Source organism: Petaurus breviceps, unplaced genomic scaffold, assembly GCF_028583685.1.
Source record: "Petaurus breviceps papuanus isolate PSGF00001 unplaced genomic scaffold, PetGlider_PUasm1.0 37, whole genome shotgun sequence".
Taxonomy (NCBI): Eukaryota; Metazoa; Chordata; class Mammalia; order Diprotodontia; family Petauridae; genus Petaurus; species Petaurus breviceps.
The window spans coordinates 71517020-71533976 of record NW_027186296.1 but is presented as its reverse complement, the minus strand read 5'-3'; the positions used below and the strand labels follow the sequence as shown (position 1 = coordinate 71533976).

At 35.7% G+C, this 16957-nt stretch overlaps 1 long non-coding RNA gene across 1 annotated transcript in view; it reads right to left on the bottom strand.

The window, feature by feature from the left end:
* Positions 1 to 16957, bottom strand: part of LOC138168616 (uncharacterized) — a 146427-nt gene that overhangs the window by 92258 nt on the left and 37212 nt on the right. Inside the window, exon 2 of the long non-coding RNA XR_011170157.1 lies at positions 4133 to 4183. This is a non-coding gene — a long non-coding RNA (uncharacterized lncRNA). The remainder of the gene's footprint in view (positions 1 to 4132; positions 4184 to 16957) is intronic.

Below are 16957 nucleotides of genomic sequence, written 5' to 3'. Positions count from 1 at the left end.
TATCTATCTATCTATCTATCTATCTATCTATCTATCTATCTATCTATCTATCTATCTGCATGGTATAGTAGAAAGTGTCCTGGATTTGAAGTTCAAGGACCTGGGTTCAAATTCCAGGTCTGCCACCTTTTAGCAGGTGACCATGGAAAAGTCATATTTCTCTCTCAAGAACTTAGAGTTTTCATCTGTAAAATAAGTGTGTGTGTGTGTGTGTGTGTGTGTATAACTTATAACATCACTTCTAGTTTTATTATCCAAAGATATAAGTAAATAAAACTTCTACAAAGTAATTTTGAGGGTCATTAGCAACTGGAATGGGGCTCTGGAAAGAGCTTGTATAAGAGGTAGAGCTTTATCTGAGCTATGAAGAAAACTAGGGATTCTAAATGGCAGAGGTGAAGATTCAATTCATTCCAGTCATAGTGGTCAGCTAGTGGAAAGATTCATTTTCATACATCTTTAATTACTCTTTTCTAGCTTTCATCCCAGCCAACAAATATTTTTAAGACTTAAGTGTCTTTTTTTTAAAGCTGCTTGATACTTCTATTCTCTCAAGTTGTTTTCTAGTTTTTCTCCTTTTTATTGCCAAATATAGAAAGTCATCTCTGCTTACTGTCTCCCCTACTTTCTGACTTCTATCATTCACAGTTTGGTTTTTCCTCCCTGCCCATTTCCATTTCAACTTCAACCCCCAACACCACAAATGAAGTCACGCAGCCACATTTTGTCTTCTGTACTCATGCTACTTGACCTCTCTGTAGTATTTAATGCTTTCAAGATAATTTTTATATTAATAAAAAGAACAATCAAAAGATTTATTTAAAATTTCACCATTTGGATGGATCAGTGGAATACATTAGGTACATAATACATTGTAATAAATGACCATACTTATTTAGTGTTTAATAAACCCAAGATCCAAGCTTTTGGGACAAACTCATTATTTGATTTAAAAAAAAAACTATTGGTAAATCTGGGAAACAATATGGTAGCAATTAGTTATAGACCAACAACTTACACTATATACCAAGATAAGGACCAAATGGGTACATGGTTTAGACATAAAGGGTGATACTATAAGAAAATTAAGAGAGCACAGAATAGTTTACCTGTAAGATGTATGGATAAAGGAAGAATTTAGAACCAAACAACATATTACAAAATGTAAAATTTTGATTACATAAGATCAAAAAGGTTTTGCATAAATAAAATCAATGCAACCAAGATTAGAAGGAAAGCAAACAAATCAAGGAAAAATTTTATAGCAAATATCTTTCATAAAGGTCTCATTTCTCAGTTATGTAGAGAGTTAAGTCAAATTTATAAGAACACTAGTCATTCCACAATTGATAGTCAAAGGATATAAAAAGGCAGTTTTCAGGTGAAAAAATCAAAACTATCTGTAGTTATATAAAAATGCTCCAAAACATTATTGGTTAGATAAATGCAAATTAAAACAATTCTGAAGTACAAGCTCACACCTATCAGATTGGCTAATATGACAGAAAAAAAAATGATAAATTTTGGAAGGAATGGGGGAAAACTAAAACACTAATGCACTGTTGGTGGAATTGTGAAATGATCCAACCATTCTGGGGAAGAGAAAAATTTGGAACTTCCTCTCTTTCTCTCTCATTCAAATATTCTTTCACAAAATGACTAATATGGAAATATATTTTACTTGATTGCACATGTATAACATATCATATTGCTTACCTTCTCAACAAAGTGAGTGGGGAAGGAGGGATAAAATTTGGAAATTAAAACTTAACCACCAATGTTAAAAAAAATTTTGGCGACAGTTATGTGGCACAGTGGAGAAAGTACTTGGCCCTAAGAGACAGGAGGACCTGAGTCAAAATCTGGACTCAGAAACTTCCTAGCTGTATTGCCCTAGACCAGTCACTTCACCCTGATTGCTTCCCCTCCAAAAATGGGAAAAAAGTTTTTACATGTAGTCGGGAAATGTTTTTTTTTCAACTTCTTTTGCAATATGCTTCATATACATTAATTACTTAATATACATCTTATCTAGGTACCTGTTAATTACTTGACTTTCATGAAAGAGTATTAATAGTGTGGTGTAGTGGATAAAGTAATGTACCTGAAAATCAGGAAGATATTCATTCAAATTCTAGATCTGCCACTTGTTAGTTGTATGACTATGAACAAATCACTTAATATCTCTGAGTATTAGTTTCTTCATTTGTAAAATGAGAAAGCTGGACTGGATGGCCTCAAAAGTTTCTTTAGATTTAAATCTATCATCCTATGAGCTATCATGCCTCCCTTTGGTCTCCCTGACCATTTAGTCTCTGATTCCATTGTTGCTCCTCATCCTCCATCCATCCTTTAAAAGTATGTTTCCTAGAATGTTTCATCTTTGAGCCTCTTTTCTCTTCAATTTCTCATTTAGTTTTCTCATTTATTCTCATAATTTCAGTGGTCACATTCATGTAGATGATTGCCAAATCTACATATCAATCCCCCACCTTTCCCCACCTCCAAGAGTTCTAATTTCATTATCCAACTGTCTGTTGGATGTCTTGGCTGAGATGACTTCTATCCCCCAAACCCCTGAACATGTCTAAAACTGCATTCATTATTCCTTGTATTCCCCTTTAAATTTTTTCCTCTTGCTAACTTTTCTATTGTTTATGATGACTGCTCTATTTGAATGAATAAATGAATGAATTAAAAAATGTTATCTAGTGGTTACTATGTGCTAGGAACTGTGCTAAGCTGTGAGGATACAAATACAAGCAAGACAGTCCATACACTTACAGAGCTTGTGTCCTGTTAGGGGAGGAGAACTTACATATGGAAACAGTAGTCATGGAGGGTGTTTTGGTTTTCAAAATCAGAGTGACAATAAGGGGAGTCAGAAGACAATTAATTGACATGTATTTCCAAGTATGTATTGTATTGTATTGATTTAATTGGTATTCCCAATGCTAGAGATGGAAAGGTATGGGGGAAAGAGGACAATATATATATGGAAGAATAATAGAATGTTGGGTCTGAAACCTCAGATATGATGAATTATCTGCAGTCAGAAGTTTATGTCCCCAGAACATGAGTTGGACTGACAGAGGAGAGACTTAAGGTGGAAACAGCAGCATATTAAGATTGGTATGATTGATTTGGGGGCTGCTATATTCATCTAACTCTCACTAGTCAATCTTCCCAGTCATGCAAGCTTATAACCTTGAAGTAATCTCTGATTCTTTATTCTGTCTCACTCCAAATATACAACCAGTGGTCAAATCTTGTCAATTCTGCCTTTGTAATAATTTTTATATGTGCATCCTCCTCACACCTTCAGTTGCAGTGACCCTTGTTTAGACTCACATCTCTTCTCGTCTAAGTAATTCTAGCTTCCTAACTTGTCTTCTTGCTTTCAATCAATTGTCTCTTCAACCCATCCTCTCCTTGGCAATGTTCTCACTCATCCTTTTATTGGAGTTGGTTCTGTATATATCTTCAACATACACATTGGATTTTAAGATTCATGCGTACATGTTCTATGTCATAATCATATTCATGTTTCTTGTACTTAGGACAGTCCCAAGCACTAGTAGACTCTCAATATGCATTAATTGCATGGATTATTTTTTTGTTGAATTATACAATGCTATGCATAAGAGAAAGTGTAATTAATTTTTGCAATGAAAATTGTGTTTCATGGGGGCAGCTTTTATAGCAGAAAATAATAAAGGTATTTCTGAACACAGAATTTAGATGTTTATTTTTAAATCGAATTCCTAAGCCTCTTCCCTAAAAGTAGAAATTCAGGGATCCAGCTGTTACTGTGATAAAAGGCACAAGTAGAATTTACAAACTAGACTTCTGAGAGAGTTTGAGTCTATTAACATGTTGTTTCACTGACAATTTAACCAGTTTATATCTGGAACTCCCAATTAAGCAGGATCATACAGCAAACTTAGTCTCTTTTTAATCAGTGGTTTAACCATGTGTGTATGTGTGTGTGTGTGATACTATTAGGGAAGGAGCTTGATCATCAGTATATTGGTTTGGCCATGAATAAATAAACAAATATTTATTAATCATTTGCTACATGCCACACACTGTGCTAAGTGCTGGGATACAAATATAAAAAGGTATACATTACCTTTGCCACAGTACAATGGTTACTGAACTGGTAGACCACAAATGTGATATCCTAGGAAGCAAGATGCAATAGATTCAAATCAGGCCATTGCCATAGACTGGCAATGTTATGTTGTCTAAGTTTCTTTTTTTTGCCAAGGAAATCAAATTTATAATTTTTAAAAAGGTCAAATAATATTTTTATTATAAAGGTATAATAATAGGATTCTGGAAAAGTTACTTCTCAGAAAATGCATCTATAGAGAAAAAAATTCACTTCAGAAGTTATGAAGAACTTGATCCATCCAGCCCAGATAATGGGGGTAGGGGGAACTACTGATGGTAGAGACCAAATGGAGCAGTCAGTGAGGAGAGGAGATAAAAAGGAATAGAGCAAATTCTCCTTCCTTTTAATTGAAGAGTAAAATTAGTATTTGGAATTTATCGTAACAATTTTTTGTTGGTTTAACTCTTATCTTTCCCCCTGTGGTACAGAGTAGTAAAACTCCTAAGAAATCCAAGAGAGAGAGATGTAGAAGAGGAATTTTAAGTTTGTGTACCTTTTGGGAATCAATGTGTAGATGAGAGGAATCCCAAGGGAAGAAAAGGAGAGCTTGGTAACCTTTGGAGTTTCATGTAGAAGACAGCAGGGAACAGAAAGCTAGTCTGGGATCCAGAGAAATGTCCAGGGGCTTGACACACAGGAAGGCAGAGTTGTCAGTTGGTAGGAAAAATCTCATCAGTAGTTGACCATGAAAGATTAGAGTTGGGGGAAAGATTAAGGTTGGCTATTTAGATTTAAGAATCACCTAAGTAGAGGCAGTGCCTAAAGTCATAGGAGCTAACAAACTTGCCAAGTGTGTGTAGAAAAAAGGGAATAGGGAGTGTATCAGAATCCTGGGGAGTACCTATGCAGAAAGGGCAGGAGATGATTGAAGATCCAGTGAAATGGCAGGAAACAAAACAGGAGAGATAAGTGAAAGCTGTATCATAGAAATCAAGGAAGGACAGTGTCCTGAATTTTGTAGGAAAAGAATGACATTAGATTTTTAACAATTAGTAGGATAATTCCCAATTTGGGATCTGGGACAAGGTGGAAAGGAAATGGAAAAGAAAAAAAATCTAGATATTATTGGGCAAAATTAAATAGAATTTTTAAAACTCAGGCACTATTTTTAAATTGAAAATAAATCAGACTGAAACCACCAAAATTGGTCAAGAAAGAAAAAGAATATCTACTTTTTCTAGAAATCCTAAAAGGAAGGAGGAAAAGAACTTGACAAATCACCACAGTAATCACTTAAAGGAACAGGTACCACAAAGAAATCAATGTTAAAACGGCTCACAAAACATATAGGAGGATATACCTCAATAAAGGCTCTGTCAAGTCAATGGTGGAGAATTTTTAAACTAGGGGATAAAAGAAGGGTTTAAATAGCATATAGAAGAAAAAAAGAATGATATCCCATACCAAAATAACAAAATACAATTTCAGATTTTGTAGTAATCACTATAGACTGTGTGTGTGAGTGAGAAAGAGAGAGAGAGAGAGAGAGAGAGAGAGAGAGAGAGAGAGAGAGAGAGGGGGGGAGGTTTAAGAAGAATGGCAAAGTACGTCCTCCATACCACAAAAAATGTAGAAATGGTGGTCCATTGGTTCCTAGCAAAAAGAATTCTCACTGAAAGAGAATACAGGCATATATCTTATTTTAAATGAAGTCATAAAAACATAATTTGCTCAGTCTTTTTTGTATTGGAGTAATACAAAGCTACAATTTGGAGTGTGGTAGGGAGAGAAGGAGAGAGACATGACAAATCTAACATAAGAAAGCAAAATGGGAAGAAACAAACTAAAAAAAAAAAAAAAGGCGCGGTAAAGGAGAAAGAGGAAGTTTGCTCCACTGTTTAAGTTGTCTTCAATTCCTCTCCAAATGGGATTGAGGAATAAAATTTTTAAGTACTAAGAAAAGAAGGGAGGCACTTAATGAGCAAATGTAAGCACTATGTGCAACCTGATGAAAATAGTGAGATATTTTCATTTGAGAAGGGAAAGTTACGTCCCATTTAATTGCAAAAAGTCAATGACAGGATTTTACACAGCTGCAAAACTTCCCCCTCAGTACTGGTTTCTGCCAAGCCCCCTGGATAGAAAGGCAGTTCTCTTCCTTCTGTGAGGTAATTAGGAAGTGAGAGTGCTAACCACTACTGGCAATCAAATCTTTTTTTTTTTTTTTTTAACTAGAGAAATGAAAGCTCACTATAATTCTCCACTTGGACTCTGTATTGGATCTCTTCCGTGACAATGAAGAGCAGCGAATACGGTTGATGAGCGTGCTCCTCCCCATTTTATGCCTTACTTGATATTAACAATCAGGTCATTGAACACAATTCTAATGTCATGGCTCTACTATGATAAGTGTGTAATAAAGGAAGACAGATTTCAACATCTGGCCTAATGACAATAGCTGATTCTTTAAATGTTCTCATTTGATTGTCCCAATAACTCTGTGGGGTAAGGGCAGCAGATAACATTATGCCAACTGGAAAGATAAGGAGATTAAGACTCAGAGAAATAGATTTACTTGCTGATCATTCCCCAGCTAGCAGATTGGAGGCCACATCTCTTCTGTCAATATATAGACACGAGAGGTAGAATACTGAGTTTGAGGAATAGCTAGTAGTTTAGTTTTGCTAGAATTTAGAGTGCACTAGGAGGGGAAAGGGTTAAACTAAAATAATGCTAGAAACATATATTAGAGTAAAATATATTGTAAAGGGCTTTGAATTGCTGGCTAAAGAGTTTACATTTTTTTTATTTTATTTTTAAGCAATCGGGGTTAAGTAACTTGCTCAAGGTTACACAGCCAGTTATTTCTGGGTGTGGTGCTGAGTGTCTGAGCCCGGGATTCGATCTCCAGGTCGTTCCAACACTGGAGCAGGTGCTCTTACTCGCTGAGCCACCTGGCTGCCCCTAAGCAATTGGGGTTAAGTAACTTGCTCAAGGTTACACGACCAGGTGTTTCTGGGTGGGTGCTAAGTGTCTGAGCCCGGGATTCGATCTCCAGGTCTTCTCAACACTAGAGCCGGTGCTCTTACTTGCCGTGCTACCTGGCCGCCCCAAGAGTTTACATTTTATCCTAGAAATGATAGGGAGCCATTAAAATATTTTAAGAATTTAGGAAGGTTATTTCAGTTACTGTGTGGAGGGTAGATTGGAGAAAGGAGAAGCTAGAAGGGGAAAAAAAGATTGATCAAGAAGATATTACAACTAAAGTTTAATGTGAAGGCATTTGTGGAACCTATATTTGATTGCATGTCATCATGGGGTGGGGGGGGTGAAGGGAGGAACAGAGGGAGGGAGAGAAAATTTGGAACTCGAGGGATTGTGGAACTGAATGTTGTAAACTAAGAATAAGTAAATACATTTTTTAAAAAAGAAGATATTACAGCAAGTTAGGTGAGAAACCTGAATAGGGAGGTATCTATGTGGCACAGTGAATGTAGTACTGGGCCTAGCCAAGGAATACCTAAGTTCGAATCTAGCCCTAGACACCTGCTAGGGTAATCATTTGATTTCTGAAGATAAAATGAGATATTTGTAAAGTGTTTGCACAGTGTCTGAATAAATGCTTGTTTCTTTCTACTCCATGTACATAGAGAGAATGGAGTCCTTGTGAGAGATATTGTTGAAATGGAACCTTCAGGAGAGAGAAGATGATTATATGTGCATGGAGGGTGGTAAAAATAAAGGAAGAATCACCTCTATTGCCAAGGATTTTATCCTGGGTCATGAGGTGGATAGTGGTAGACTCAATGGAAAGAGCAGATTTTTGAGTAAGGAACATGTTTAGGAAATAACACAATGTGTTCCATTTTGTACATATCGAGTTTGAAATAATGAAATATTCAGGGGGTAAGTTGTACCAGGAAGACATTGGTATGGGACTAAAGTTTGGAAGCAAGAGAATTTTCTATATAACTCTGAGATGTCATCTGCCCCCATTATAATGGAACTCATAGGAACAGATAAAATCACAAGGGAGGCAGTGTCAGGAGAGAAAAGAAGACAAACCAGGGAAGAATCTTGATTTGTGTTTTGGGGGAGGGAGATAGATGATAATCTAGTGAGGAGACTGGCAATAGGTAAAAATAAGGACCAAAGTATTTTCTTCCCCAACACCTTTGTTTCCTCTTTCATATCCTTTAAAATGAATCTGAAAATATGCTAATGTTGTGTAACCTCCACTATGAACCATTTTTTGCACATACTTTGTCAAATTCAGCTGCCCTGCTCATTCTCAATGGATTTTCCAATTCATCATGAAACACAACTGAGACTGTGGTGTTAGAATCCAAATATGATGGTTCTAATTTCATTGATGGTGAAAAAGATTTGATAAATGAGATCATATTACAGATTGCTGCCCTTAACTGCCATATCTCTTCCCCTAACAAGATCAAATGTTTGCTGGCTGAAGTGGTTTCAGGGCTAACACAGGTATTAATATCCCTATGTTGCAGGGTCAGAGATGTTAAGTGACTTGCTCATGATTACCCGGCTAGTAAATGTCAGAGTTAGGACTTGAACTTGACTCTGGATCCATCTTTTTTCCTTTATGCAAACCACACTGTGTCCTAGAACATTGGAATCATTACATTGGTAGTGGAGAATACAGAAATTTTGAGAAGCATGAACTCTAAAGTGAAGTAGCAGACGGAGAATTCTCCTATTTACAAAGAAATTTCTATCAGGCATCTACTTTCATAATACGCTTTTGCATTTGTAGAGTGCTTTTCAGTTTTCAAGGTCATTTCATACCCATTTGATCTTCACAATAATCCTGTAAGTTAGGCAGACACTATGTTGGGATGGAAAAGAAAGCAAAGCTTACAACTGAGTACTACATAAAAGTATAAATGTTAGTGTCATCATCATCATCACCCTCATCAGCATCATTACCAGCAACACCATCGTCATCTTATCATTTTTATTGTTATCCTGTGGCACAGAGTCTAGATTTCCTCACCCTTGACAAGTGTCAGTTTACATAAAAGCACATCTACATGAACATTTCATGTAAGCAAACTGTAGCTTTCCGCCTCCCCAACTACAGTCCTTCAATCCTTAGGGGGCTCCATTGTCTGAGTCAAAAGAATTTTCTTATCTTCAAAAACTAGGAAAGACAAAGGACCAGGCATATTTCTCCTTTTTGGTGGGATGAGTCTGGGAGCATAACCCACTTCTTTAAAAAGTTGGGCATTGTCTTATCATCCCAAGTCAACAATAAAACAATAAAGCAGGAATCCAAAAATTCAGGGTCTATGAAAGCCAGGCTCACTATGAAGGAGAGCTAAGGCAGAGACAGTCTCCATATTTGGCAGCTACCCTTAGTTTTAAAAGAAGCATTCTATTCCTTTCTCTGCAGTCTTATTTTAGAATACATCAACAGACAAAGCAAGGCCTTTGGCTGATATATAAAATCCAGGTCAGCATATTGGGAGCACAGAGACTGAAACCCATGCATGAAGACTTTCCTTGGGAAATGCAAAATTGTGCCCAGTGCCACCTACAATTAGAGGCAATCACCCTGTACTTGTTTTCCAGAACTCTTTAATCATGGGCAGTTCGATAATTAGCTGTCTACAGCTGGGAGAAGGGTGAGATCAACTACTTGCTGAAGGCAGCCAAAGTTTTAATAAGTTTCAGACATTAAAAAGGGTGTGCTTATTCTACATGCCATTGCTTATAATTAGTAGCTATTTCTGTATGTGTTACATATGCCCAATCCCTGCATTAATAATCTGAAGAATTACCCACTCACTCTGTCGATTAACTTACAGAGCATCTATTATTTACAGCAATATTTGTTTTTTGACCTATCTGCTTGACATGATCCATTTCCATCCATTAAGGCATTATCTACTTTAGTGAAACATGCATCATAAATGAAATATTGATTTTGAAAAATGCTTGACTTTTTCATAAATAATTCCTATAAAGTAAAATATGCATTCTAAGCTGAAAAAAAGTGAAAATAGTGCTATTTAAATAAGCTCTGTGCTACTCAGATTGTTAGAAAAAAAGATCAAAATAATGTATTGTCTCAGTATTTCTTTGGGGGATGGAATTCATTTCTTAGATTGTAAAATGATGAGCTCTTGAAACTCCTCCTCGCTTCACTACACACATTTAGGCAGTTTCAGGTATTTTATTAAGTCAACTTAAATATGGAAGAAAGAATTAAATGGAGATTATAAATTTGGTTTGCAAATGAGCTTTCTGATTCTGAGGTTGGGATGTTAACTGGGAGTTCAGACAGGCAGCACAGGGTTACAGCTATTCTTTCAATCTGAAGGCATATCAAGGATAAGGTGCTCTGCATAAATACTACAGTATTGATTCTTTGTTTTTAAATTCTTGCTTTTAGCAGGATTTTTTCCCCTGTCTAATAATATAAGTGGATTTGCTACAATTGCTTATTACCTTGCAATGGTTACTTATTTTGATAAGAAACTGCTTGTTGTAGTGAAAATAACAAAGCAATAGAAGTAGGAATATGATTTCTCCTTCTAGCTACATTACTTAGTCACTATCACTTCACTTCTCTTGGCCTTGGCTTCCTCATCTGCAAAGTGGGAAGAATTTTCATCTGGGTAATAGTACGAGAGAATGGAAAAGGCACTGGAGTGAATGGGCATAGGGAGATGTGTCCAATCTCTGCTTGGCATGACAAAGGGAAAACCCCAAGGATCATATCATCAAGAACCAGAAGGGACCTTGAAAGTTGTCTCAACTAGCTCCCTTATTTTACAGATGAAGAAACTGAGGCCTAGAGAGATTAAGTAACTTGACCAAGACTATAAAAGTGGCAAATGGTAGAGCAGGAATTTAAACCAAAATACTTTAACATTAAAGTTAACGACACTGGTTGTGTTCTGAGTCAGTTTTTCCTGTGACACAAATTCTTTGCCTGTAATATAGGACATTTGAACTAGATAATTGATAGAATTCCTTCTGTGATTATAAAGTTCTCATAGATGGCATGGGGACAGTTGGATGATTAAATCCTTGTCCATTGAACAGGTCTTTTGGTCGAGGTTTTTGCTGCCTCCCCTCTCTTATCACACAGCAGGGATTGTGGTTCAGGCTCATGGAAGAAAATAAATTCAAAGTTTTTGTCTAATATATAGGACTTTCTTCATAGAAATATCATTTCTTATATTGATTGACTTTAGTGCTGAGGTATTTTATCTTTGAGAAGAAATTAGAGCATAATCATGTTGAAAGAGTGGAATGTCCCTTCCCAGCTTCTGATCTCTATGAGAATCTCCTGAGATTCTAGGATAAAAGTTTTAAACTATAGCTGGATCCTTTCACGATTTGAGGTGGCTGAGTTTGGGAAAATAAGAATTTCTAATTCTGAGATCTTAGAAAAGCTTTGTTCATCAAAAGACACCAATAGAACCTCTGGACATAAATGTAGACAATAACATTTTGCCGAGCTAAATACAGATTGATATAAACCTAAAGGGAGAAGGTATTTTTTCCCCTTTAAAAAACTTTTCAGTGCTTCAGTGACTCTGTGATCTCATCAAGAACAAATGAAAAAAAAAACATTTGCAAGGAGCTTTGCAAACCTTAGAATGCTATTCAAACACTAGCTATTTTATGCTACCTCATCAATCAGAGTATTCTCTCCTTTGCAGTGGGTTGTAACACATCCATGACTGGTCAAACCTGGGTGACTGTTGTGCCTATTCCTCCATAGTTTCCCAAGAGACCATCCACCCAACCTACTGGAAGCCTGCCTGCTCTGCATCTTGGTACATTTCGAAGGCATCAGTGGAATGCCCAGCCTGTTGGCAGTTATCATGTTGTTGTTTGTCCTTCATTTCCAAAGACCAACGACATCACAGTGTGGATAAGAATTGAACTTAAGTGAGGTAAAACCACACAGTGTTGTCTGCCTCACTCTCTCTTCCATTCAAGAGAAGTCCAGTAGCCAGACAGAAGTCAAAGTTACCGTAGTTACCCTACCTGCATGCTACATGACTGGCCCACCATCACAAAAACAAATGTCCACATTTGGACAACATGTATTTTGTTCTTGGTTCTTGACCTCTCCCTCATTCTGTCCCATTCTTCCATGTGGTCAAGCTGAGATAAATGTCTAAAATTCCAGGAGGATATAGCAATATTCATATAAAAGTGAAAGAAAATAGCTCCTTAGGGAGAATTTTAAAGTAAATGCTTGCGTGAATGAGTAAAATTTCTCTTTTATACACTTATTTGGCTCCTTGCTGCTATGTTCCCCTCTCTCAGGTAGGATATGGAAATTATATAAACACAGTTATAGTCATGTTGTTTTCCATTATAGTGCCACTGGGTTTAAGCCCAGCAGGAGAATAAGAGTGTCATGCCACCTCTCCTTCACCCTCTCACTTTACTCAAAACTAGGGAGAAATTATATAGATAATAGAAATTTAGAGCAAGAAGAATTCTTATAAATACCCTTCATTTTATGGTTAAGGAAATGGAGGTCCAGAAAGGGGTCTTATTATTACCAAAAAGGTAATATCCAGATAACAAGGAGGGATAGAACTGGGATTTAAACCCAGGTCTTATGACTCCATGTCCATCACTCTATTACACTAGACTAACTCTTTAGCTGCTTAAAGCTCCATTCTATTAAATTACAATAGTAACAGCATTTTACAAACATTATTTCAGTGTATCTTCATAGCAATCCTGCGATACAGGCACTATTACTATCCCCACTTTATAGACAGGGAAACTGAAGCAAGTCAAGGTCAAGTGACTTGACCAGAATTACACAGCTAGTTAAGTGTCTGAGACTGGATTTGAAATGAAGACATCCTTACTTCAAGGCTGATGCTCTATGCACTAAGCCATGAAGCTGCCTTTCCACTTAACATTTACTAAGTACATATTATGCTTACTGCTCTGGAGAGCAGGAGTTATTCACCTTGTTTATGTGTAGACCCCTCTGGCAGTAAAGACCTATGGACCCTTCCTCTGAATAATGTTTGTAAATTCATGAGATAAAATATATAGTATTTCAAAGGAAATCAATTATTTTGAAATAGTTATCAAAATATTAAGCACAAGTTCACCCTGCAAGAATCCCTGTAGTATAGATAGAATATTAAAAAAAATAGGTCCATAGTTCAGGTAGCTTACATTTTCCTCTGGGTAGAGAATGAGGATGGTGTAGCACCAACACAAGTGAGGAAAGAGTACATTTCAGACATAGGAGACTCTTTGTCCAAAGGTACAGAGGTGGGAGATAAGATTTTATATATGAGGAGAACTAAGTGACCTATTCCCTGGCTTAGAGAGTACATGATGGGGAGAAATGGGAAATGAGATCAAAGATGGCAGAAAGAACCAAATGTTAAGGGCTTTAATGAAAAGGGGCATACATTGCATTTTATTCTAGAAGCAAGAGGTCAGCACTTAAAATTTTTGAGAAGGGATGGGTGTGGTCAGATATCTGTTTTAGGAATCAATATTACCCTCACTCCTACAAAATACATAACAAGATAAGGCCTCTTGAAATTACTACTCTGAAGTTTATTTCCCTGACTACACCTCTCTGTAGCTTCATATCCATTCATATCATCTCCACTTATTTGGTAGCCTATTATTCTTTACTTTTCCACTATATCTTCTGGAACATTCTTTTCTATTTGTTTTTTTTTTTTGTCTTTTATATTCAATCTATGCCTTTCTTCTTGGAATTACTTGATCATATCTTGTATTTATTTATGTGTGTACATAATGTCTCTCTCCCTCATTCTCAAAAGAATGTAAGTTCTTTGAACCAAAGGACTGTTACATTTTGTTTTTATAGTCCCATAATCCAGCTGAGTGACTGGTATAGGAACTTGATAAATACGCTGAATTTAATTTAATTGAATTGTGAATATTTATTGAAAGCTACGTTGAAGACTAACTGGAGAGGGGGTAGAATAGAGACAGGATACAGATAATGAAGCTATTACTATAGTTCAGGAGGGAGGTAATGAGGTCCATAATAAAAATGATAGTAATATTAACAATAAAAACAACTCACATTTCTATAGCACTTACTACGTGTCAGGTCCTGTGTTAAGGACTTTACAATTATTATCTCATTTGATACTTAACACTGGGAGGTAGGTGCTATTATTATTTGCATTTTATAGATGAGGAAGACTTGCTCAGGGTCATATAGCTAGTAAGTGTCTTTGGCTGGACTTAGGTCTTCCTGACTTTAGGCTCAGCTTTCTTTGTTTAAAAGACCTTTGCTTTTGGCATAATATTCAAGAAATATTAAGAACTATCTCTCCTTTCAAGATATAGTTTTCTGATCAACCAAATTCATAGTTAATCTCTTCTTGTGTTTTGCAAATGACCCATAGATAGGTTGGAACTCTCTTTCCAGCATTCAGGTACTAGGATATTTATTACATGATTCTTCCATGCTATTTGGGCTTATTTGCCTTTCAGAAAAATTTATACACTATTTGTACCTCATAACTCAATTTTAGTTTTACCCAAAGGCATGTGATGACATATTGTTACTTCTTATAAAATGATGCAATGGACACTTTTCAGGTGGAAAATTGGAGAAACCTCTATGAACAGATACAGAGAAAAGTGAGCAAAAAAAGAATAATAATTGCCTTGATAACACGATTTCAAAGAATGCTTCTGAAAGACTTCAGAATTCTGATCCACTTGATAAATAATGAAGGCAAAAGAGGAAAGATGAAACATGATGATGATGAACTTGAAAGATGCATTTAATACACAGAGAGACATAAATTTTTAGATGTGACCAGATGGGAATTTTTTTAGCTCAACTATCAATATGAGGGCTTTGTTTTTTGTGGGATTTAAAATAAATTTTATGTGTGTGTGTGGGGGAGGGTAACAAAAGGAAAATATTATAAAAGAAAAAAAGCACAAATAAATGAAAAAGAACTAATTAGCAGTGTAAGATATGACATTTTGACAAAATGTGTACCCCAAACAATCTCACTCCACAGACTAACATTATTATGAATATTTTTATTTTCAAAATATCTTTGTAGATTATCTTATTTTATAATGTATTAAGGACTAGTTTATATATGGATAAAAGCATTCTTTTTTCATTAAAATATTTTAGAAGAAAAGATTAGAAATAATTAATTTCATTAAAATCTATTTTTTCCTCTTTATAATTATGTTCAGCTTTGTAGGACAAGGAAGTATTATCTACATTCATTTTCCTTTGCCTTTTAGTATATCCATTCTAACTTCTTATTTAACATTGTTGAAGAGGGGTCTTAGGAGATTCTGACTTGCGTTATTTGCTAAGTGAACTTTCTCTTTTAAGCCTCTGGCAAGACTTTTTGTTTAAACTTTAATTCTGGAATGTGGTAACTATATTTCTGGATGAGTTAAATCTGGGGTTGGTTTCTTTTGGCATCTTGTCGATTCTATCAATCTGCACTTTCCCCTCTAGTTGTAAGACTTCCAAGAATTTTTCATTTATGATTTCCTAAAATATGATGTGCTAGTTTTGCTTCTGTTTTCCTGAGTGAAAAATTATCCTAAAACTGTCTTTAAAAGCTTTTTCTTCCATTAGTTGCTTTGTTTGATAGAGAAGTTATGTTTTTCCAAGATAATGTTTCTTGTCTCATCTTTGATATTTTAAGATTTATCTCTTCCAGGCTCTTACAGGGTGTTCATAGATTAAATGTAATTGTTCTGGCTTAATTATCTTTCAAGTTTTTAAGGTTCTACCTTAACTCTTTATCTTTTTCTTTAATTTTTTTATTAATCTTTTCAATGACTCTTGAAATTCTTTTTTTATTCCAATTATTTTCCATCTTCAAAAATAGGTTGCACCTAGCTTTATCACTGACTTATCCCCTTATATTTTTCTTCATTGTATTAGGGGGGGTGGTGGTTCACTTTTTTTTGTTTGTTTGCTTTCTCATTTCTTCAGGATCACTTCTGGCTTTTTCTGGGTTTTCTCTTATACAAATGATTTATTTTCCCTTCTTCTTGTTTTATATTGATACATTTCTTCTTATTTGGAAAAGTTGAAGAAAACCAAGACTCTCACTCAGCTAACATTCTGGAAACAAGAATACCCTTATTTCTCTCAAATCAAGGAGTAAATCTTGGGAAATATTTTGGCAAGAAATAGAAAGATAGCCCCTGATGTCAAGGAACTTATAATTTAATTGGGGGTGGGTGGGGAGAAAATGCAAAACATAAATCAGAAAAAAGAAGTGGGCATCTGATATATAGTCATGATGTCTCTGCAGTCAGAACCAAGGAGAGCAGCTGGTGGAAAATGAAGAGGTGCCTGGAAATTCTGAGTCTTTTATAAAGGAAGGGAGGCTTTGGATCCCCCCACCCCCATGTCCTCTAGCCTTTTAAATTAGCAAGGAGAGGAAACTGAAACTATTTATTTATTTTATAAATAAAGATTGGTGACAGGTTTTAAATTACATCTTTTCTTTAAAAGCTTGTTCTATGTGATATTTTACATTACTATTTAGTGCTTGCTCATTTTCAATTTTAATAAATATGTGCTTTTAATTCTTCAAAAGACAAATCTAAAAAATATACGTGATTAGAACCTGGATTTCATGGAAAGTGCATTCTCAGAAATAGAAAGCCATGTAAATCCAGGTACCTATAACATTCTAGTGACAGAATACCCTGATCACTAAGGGCAGTCTTTCATTGTTCTTATCCTCCTTCCCTTATAGCCCATCCTCATTATTTGTGGCTATAAGGACAACACTAAAAATTTTTGCCCGTATCCCACCTTACCTAAAG